This window comes from Oryx dammah, unplaced genomic scaffold (genome assembly GCF_014754425.2).
Source record: "Oryx dammah isolate SB20612 unplaced genomic scaffold, SCBI_Odam_1.1 HiC_scaffold_17, whole genome shotgun sequence".
Lineage (NCBI taxonomy): Eukaryota > Metazoa > Chordata > Mammalia > Artiodactyla > Bovidae > Oryx > Oryx dammah.
Window position 1 is genome coordinate 29,886,787 of NW_024070201.1, and position 7,837 is coordinate 29,894,623.

Below are 7,837 nucleotides of genomic sequence, written 5' to 3' on the forward strand. Positions count from 1 at the left end.
CTCCAGACAAGACAAGGAGGGAGCCCCACCTCTGTCCCTTCAGGGGTCCCAGGGTGGGCTGCCCTTGAGAATTCAGGCTGTGCTGAACAGGCTGGGACCACGACACCCAAGGATCCGAGGCCCGGCCTCCGGCTGTGTCCTGAATGTGGAGGGAGCTCCTCTGGCATGGGCAGATTGGAGGGCCATCGCTTCCAAACAATTCCTGCAGGTCAGTATTAGTTGAGAGGCAGGCTTGGGGGCAGGACGACCCCCAGGTTACTCACTGGCCTGACCTCAACTTGCATTTCTGTGGCATGGGATGGGGACGCTCATGTCGCCAACGTGCTATGAGGGTTAAACAAATCCTCAGAGCCAAGCCCACAAGATGACACATCTACGATTCCGTTCATTCGACACTCCTGATGCCAAAATGATAGAAAGGAGAACGGATCAGGGGTGGGCAGCGGTCAGAGAAGAGGGAGGAAGGAGGAGACGAGGGCGCCTACGAGAGGAAACAGAAAAGGTCCTTTTGCTGATGGAGATGCTCTCTATCGGCCGTGTCCCTGTCAGTGTCCTTGGTGTGAAATGGTACTAAGATTTTGCAGGATGCTACCACTAGGGGAACTGGATACAAGGCACAGGGCGCTCTCTGTATCATTTCTCACAACTGCATATGAAACTACAAGTGTCTCAAAGTTAAAAGCTTAATTTTTAAAAAAGAGAGTTATCTCATGTCTGGTGAAGAATAGCATCTGTGACACTAGCTATTCCTCTTCCCCCTTCTCATGGGTTCCGCTACGAACTGGTGTGTGGCCTGGAAATTGGCATTATATGAGGTTGTCACCTCAAAAGAGGGGCAGCCGTGAGAAGAGGCTGACTGTGTGTCAGCATCTTTCACTTCTGTGCCCACCATAAGTGCCTGATAGACTCAGGAACGAGTGAACGAGAGAGTGAGTGAATGGCCAGCACAGCCCCTGAGCTGGAAATGAAGTAGGCTTAAAGCAAGTGATACTTGGGGTAGACACAGGGCTGAACTTGTAGCTCCTAGACTGTCAGCTCAGGACCCTGCCTGGCCAGGTCACCCCGGACTGTGTTTTGGGGTGTGTCGGGGAGGGGGCAGGCTGGGTGCCTGCACAGACAGCACTTTAATTAGTGCCGGAGTCAATTACACCAGAAGAAGAGAGCCCTGACTTCTCCCTATGACGTGGGGAAAATGGAAGCCTAGCATTTTCAATTTAAGGTTCAGTTAGATAATGCCTATTGGTGCCAGTAGATTACAGAGTGGATATTAAATCCTGCAGGATTTGGAATCAGAGTGTACAAGTGGAATCCGTAAGAAGGGGGAAGCCGCCGGAAGGAGCTGGCCCGCCTTCCTCAGCTAATGAGACAGCCTCTCTGTGAAACAGCAGCCGGCACAGACCTGGATCCTACAACTTCCGCTCTGGGACAGCGAGGGGTCAGGGATCACTGACATTCCAGGGGCTGGCACAGCTGTCCTTACTGTTTCCCTTCACAGATTCTTCCCGTGCTACAGGTGGGAATGGAAGGGCCCAATTGCACACCAAGTTTTGCCATCGTAATAGGAACTCACACTTCAACCCCATCCAGCCCTTCCCTCCCCTCTCCAGCTGATCGACTCTGACACAACCTTGGGACTTCCCTGGTGGTTCAGCGGTTAAGTCTTCACCTTCCAGTTCAGTTCAGGTTCGATCCCTGGTCAGGGAGCTAAGATTCCCACATGGCTTGTAGCCTAAAAAACATAAAACGGAAGCAATATTGTAGCAAATTCAACAAAGACTTTTAAATGATCTACATTAAAAATATCTTGAAAAAAAAAAAAAAAACTCCTACACTACCTTCAAAATGATTCAAGCTCCCTTCCTCCAGGAAGCTGTCCAGGATGCTCCCAAACTACCCACTGAGGTTCCTCTGTGAGCCCAGGGGCATTCCGTTCACCACAGTCATTATCACTCAGGACTTTCCTTGCTTTCTACCCCATCTTTGAAGGGACCATTGTGATTTACCCTCCCACACTCCCAGGCACACAGGAGTAACCAACAAATATGCTGGATATGAACTGGGGTTTTTATACTGTTTGTTGTGGAATGACTGACGTTTTCTGAATATGTGATGCATTCACAGTGCTCAAGACTCAAAAGGTACAGAAAGATGAGGGCATAAGTCTTCCTCTGTCTGACTTTCAGCCCAGCTCCTCCCTGGGGGTGGCCAGTTTCCTGTGAACCCATCCAGGCTTTATCCTGCCAGCAAACATGCTTGGGTGTCTTTGCCTTTTTTAACAAAACAGTAGAACAATCTCCTTACACTATCTTCACCATCTTTCTTTTTTTTTTTTTAATGTATTTATTGATTTGGCTGCATCGGGTCTTAGTTGCGGCACGTGAGATCTTCCTTGCAGCAAGGGGAATCTTTTTAGTTGCAGCATGTGGGATCTAGTTCCCTGACCAAGGATTGAACCATGGACCTCTTGCACTGGGAGCATGGAATTTTAGCCACTGGACCACCAGGGAAGTCCCACACCATCTTTCTTGGAAGCTCTTTCTTATCCCTGCTCAGAGGATGTCTTCCTGAGCCTAGTCATCTTTGTACCAGATCCTGCATCTTCAGACCGAGGAGGCTGTGAGGCTGTGGGGATGGACTTGCTTTTCCCGCTTTCCTCCCAGATGGGGATGAGGTTGCCTGGGTGCTCCGAGACGGCCTCTGAGGCTGACCTGGGCCATTGTGCTCAGAAGTGTGGACACAAGGCCTCCAGGCCTTGGGCCCAGCCCACAGGATGGCAGTGGGGACCACCACAGCTTCCCTGAGGCCAGAGTGCTATCTCTGGCAGGCCCATTGCGAAGGCTCGGGCTCAGTGGAGAAGGAGGATATAGAAGCTTATTAGTTTAAGCAGGATGAAATGTGTAAATTAATTACCCCAGCCACCCGTGCATGTAGTGGCCGGCCCCTCGCACTGGGAGGAGACGCATCAGCCTTCATCCTTCTCTCAGATTGCCTTCTCTGCTAGATACTGTCGAAGGACCTGTGGCTGCACACCCACTCAGGGTGGGAAGGGTCCAGGCCCATCCTGTGCCCAGGAACCGCAGTGGGTGGTCTTGAGAGATGGGCAGGCCCTCCTGCGGAATGGTGAGGTTGAATTCTGCCACCACAAGCAGTGAAATCAGTGTCAGAAAAGGACAGCAAAGGCCTGACGCCCACTCCCAGAGCATTTATTTATCAAGGGATAAGGTGTCAGGAACTGGGGCAATGCTTTGCTTGCTTCCTTTCATTTAATCCTCACAAAACACACAAGTGGTTGTAATTACTAGCCCCATTTTACAGATGAGAACATAGAGGGCCAGGATGTTGAGATGCCTCGAATATTGAGAATGAATGAGAAAGCCCCCACCCGTCCTGCTCCCACACCAATTCCTACTCCCACCCCTCTGCTCTCATCTGGGCCTGAATGCAGACCCAATCCTGGACTCAAGTCATCTAGCCCAGATCCACCCCCCCTGAGACAGGTCCCCACCTAAGCCACCAAAGACCCATAGCCTCACCTCTCCAGGAATAATAGGGAGTCCCATGCCTCCTACTGCCAGATCCGCCTTCTGCAAGTTGCCAATCAGCAGCAGACTTTGCAGTCCACTGAAAGTCTTGACATGAGGATGGAACCAACCTCAGAGAAATACAGTTTGCTCCGCAAGGCCAACTGCAAAGCCAGTGAGGAAATAAATTATCAGTCCACTCAGGATTAATTTCCTAATAACCACGAGCTAGCCAAAGACCTCCCGACCCTCCCTTACCCAGCTCCTTGTCATCCCTGGAGAGCCTCAGGGACCCAGAGCACTGTTCTCATCCTCGGGGGAGGGGGTCCTGGCTCCTGCCACCCACTGCCACATCCTCTTGCAAGGGTGTCTAGTTGTCCCCAGAGTCCTGGCTCCTTCCTCCTTCCTTTGCCTCTTCTTAGCCTCAGCACTGTGAGGTGATGAATTAGGAACCAGAAGTTGGCACATCCACCCAGCAATTAGCGTTTATCTCTCTTGTTTATGTGGCTGAACAACTGTTCATTTTCAAACTCAATAGTCACTACTCAGAAAGATAAACCTGCCTGGGTCACTCCTGGGAGGCGATTTGAGGGTTTGGTGGGAAGATGAGGACAGGGCAGGAACTCAGCCCACGTCGTCACCTCCAAGTGCTCACTCCTCCCCAGGCCTCTGCCCTCCCTGCCTAGCCGACCAGGATGAAGGCTCAAATCGCCCTGTTCCTGTGCTGGAAATCTGAGGATGACAGATGTTGAGTTCTGCAGTTTGCAGACTCTCCATTTTTTCTCACCTTGGATTTCGAGGGCTCTGACTTTCCATCCTGCACTTTGGGGTCTGCCTTGTACAGAGTCCTGCCTTCGGGGGCTGTAGAAGTGACCCTGAGGCACCCACTTGGCCCCCTTCCTGAGGCCCACACAACCAACCCAAGGGCAGCAGAGCCCACACAGAAGGGACCCAACCCGTGAACCACACTACAACCTCAAGCCAGGGTGGACAGGGTTTGGTGGGACGAAGCAAGACCCTCCTTCCTGCACACCTGTCATCACGTTCCAGCCTAAGACTACAGGTTCTACTTGACTAGTGCAGAAAAGACGCAAGAAAGGGGCTCCCCTTGCGGTGCCAGTCCTGACTGCAGGGCTAGGGGAGGGAGGCTTGGTGCCCATTAACTGTGGTGAAATGCTGCCACCTACTGGTCATGCTAGGAACTGCAGGGAGCCCTGGGGCTGCTTCGGGGGCTGGAAAGGAGTCCAGGAAAATGCCCATTGGCTCACTGGTCTCTCCAGTCCAATGGCGGAAGGTTAAAAGGACCAGAAAACCTAGCTTGGATGTTGACTGGACAGCAATAATCATATTATCATTTACTGAGCACTTGCTGTTCCCGGTGCTTTGCACACATTCCCAACAATCCTGTGTGTGTGTGTGTGTGTGTGTGTGAGTCCCTCAGTCATGTCCGACTCTGTGACCCCGCCGACTGTAGCCCGCCAGGCTCCTCTGTCCATGGGATTCTCCAGGCAAGAATACTGGAGTGGGTAACCATTTCCTGCTCCCTGGGTATCCTGCATTACAGGCAGTTTCTTTACCATCTGAGCCACCAGGGAATCCTGTAAGACACCCTTATGGGATTTACCCTCCCTTGGCCAGGGAGCTCGCCAAGGTCACACAGCTGGTGAGCAGTACAGTCCAGCTCCAAACTCTGTACTCCAAACTCAGGCGCCAGTCCCTGCTCCCCACACAATGGTGCGTCCCAGATCTCCCTTCCCTGGACCTCTCCCCAGCTCCTCTTTTGTTTCTTTCACCCCGACTGCCTTGCCTTCTCCCCCAGACAGCTGCTTCTCAGCTCCCAAGTCCTGTCCACAGGATCCCATTCCTCCAGGAGAACAAAACTCCATGGAGTCCGTATTCTGGTGGGTCCTGATGATCCGGGCCCAGAGAAGAGCTCAACGCTTCTAAGGTCCCAGTCTCCTCACCTTCTGAACAGGGGAGGAGTCTCTTTGAGGATGCCCCAAGCTAACTATCATCGGATCTAAAGGTGAAGTGGGGCAGCCGGCTGGATTAGGGGAGTCTCGGGGAGTTGGGGGTCCAGTTCTGATCACAGCGCCCCAAACTGGGACCAAGCTGCATTTTCCAGTCCCTTCTAACCACTCCTCACTGTGATCTTTGCCGTACAGACTATCAGAGATGGGAGCAGGCCTCAGGAATGACCCACTGAAAACATCTCCTTCTACAGATGGGCTCCCCTGTGGGCTCTCCTTCTGCAGCTGGTAAAAAAGCTGCCCGCAGTGCGGGAGACCTGGGTTCGATCCCTGGGTTGGGACAGTCCCTTGGAGAAGGGAAAGGCTACCTACTCCAGTATTCTGGCCTAGAGAATTCCATGGACTGTATAGTCCATGGGGTCACAAAGAGTTGGACACGACTAAGTGACTTTCATGATGGGAAGTTGGGATCAGAGAGGGCAGCAGATCACACAGCCCAAAGTGGCAAATCAGGAAAGCTCCGCTGCTCAGCCTGCCTTCCTACTCCCTCCTCATCCAGCCCAGACCCTGGGGGTCCTCACCTCTGTGCCCACAGGCTACCCACAGCACCCCCGGAACCACCTGAGGCCCAGAACTGGTGAGGCCAGGACATAAGGGAGCATGGGCCTCAGAGGAACTAGAATAGAAACAGCGTCTTGCTTCTCTCCTTTCTCTCCCTTTCTGCAGAGAGATGCCTCCTCTGTTCCCTGAGCCACTTGGGGCCTGAGTTAGTCCCCATGTTTTCACTCATGCTGAGGAGGGAGGTTTTCTAAGAAGTGGGAAGAAAGGATTCCCTTGATTGCTTTATAATCACAGCTCTGGAGGTAATGGAACCTGTGAGGATGGTGGGGGAGCATGGTGCTCCATCCGGGCCCAGCAGAGGGCCAGGGCCTCTGGACCCTGCTGCCCTCTCTATTCCCGCCTTTCTGGCCTCCAGGCTGCAAGTGGCTGCTCCCAGGGAGATCCAGGCCTCGGACACGCAGGGGCCCAGCTGCCCCATGGCTCTCAGCAGGATGGGGGACAGGACCCCTCCTCAGCTGGCGGGCTTGGGGAAGGGCCCAAACTTTGGACAACCAAGCCCTGTCTCAGAGAATCTGGGTGTCCCTGGGGTCCAGGGCAGTGGCTCTCCTTACCATCACATCCATAGGGAGGGAAGGTCCTAAAGAAGGTGGGGGGAGGCTGGGGGCACTGGGTGCCCACTGAGATGGACCTGCTGGGCAGGGGACACTCGTCGGGGGCACTGCTCATGGAATCAGCCCCGGGGCTGCAGGGAGCAGTAGCTGAGCCTGGGACACTGGGCCCCCAGACCTCAAGGAGGGGTGCCAGATAGCAGAGTATCTCTCTGGTGGTCAGCTCTCCTTCCTGATAATGCCAGAGGGTTCTCCCTTCCTTCCTTCCTCTCTTTCCTCTCTGTCCCCCTCTTATCCATCTCCCCTGATTTCAAGGAGCCCCATTCTGGGAAGTCTGGCTGCTGGCTGGCCTCCCAAAGCTGCCTGGCCCAGCAGGGCAGGGAGGGGAGGAGGGTTTGCACCTCCATGATGGGCCAGCAGGGAGCTCACTGAGGCTCTTTTCCTGAGGTGGGTGGGGCTTCTCCCTCAGTGTTGTTTGGGCCTTGGTGGGGAGCAAAGAGGGACATGAAAATGGAAGGGCCTGGGGGCTCCCAGCCATACCGGAGAAGAGGTGAGTGTAATTTTCTTGCACTTTTTTCCTTCCCTGCCAAGTTATGCTTCCTTCTGTCTTGCTTGCCTCTTCCAGGGAGCCTTCCCTGACTGCTTCTCCAGGCCTCTCCATGTGCCCAGGGACTAGAAAGCCTCTCTCCTTTCCCCATGGCCCAAGCTCAGGATGACACTACCCTTTAGGAGCTGGGCTTCCCTGCCAAGTCTCAGCTCTGGGCTCCTCAGCCCAGGAAGCCCTCCTTCTACTAAGAAGACTCTCAGGTCTGAAGCCTCTGCCTGGCCTCCATTCCAGCCTGTGGGCCCTGCTACCCCTGGGGCCTCAGAGGTAAGCTTGCTGGGGGCTCTGAGCTCTCACAGTCCTCGGGGTGTGCTTGTGATCCCCTGGACCCCACCCCATTGTCCTCCCTTCTGCTCAGCGTTAAACCAGGCCACTTCAGGAAGGTCCAGTCTCCTGCACTGACTCAGGTCGGGGTGGGGAGGGCTGGAAGCACTTCCCACCAGGGACTCAGGTGGGGATGAGAGGGGTGGGAGCACTTCCCACTAGAGACTCAGGTGGGGGTCGGAGGAGTGGGAGCACTGCCTACTAGGGACTCAGGTGGGGGTGAGAGGGGTGGGAGCACTGCCCATTAGG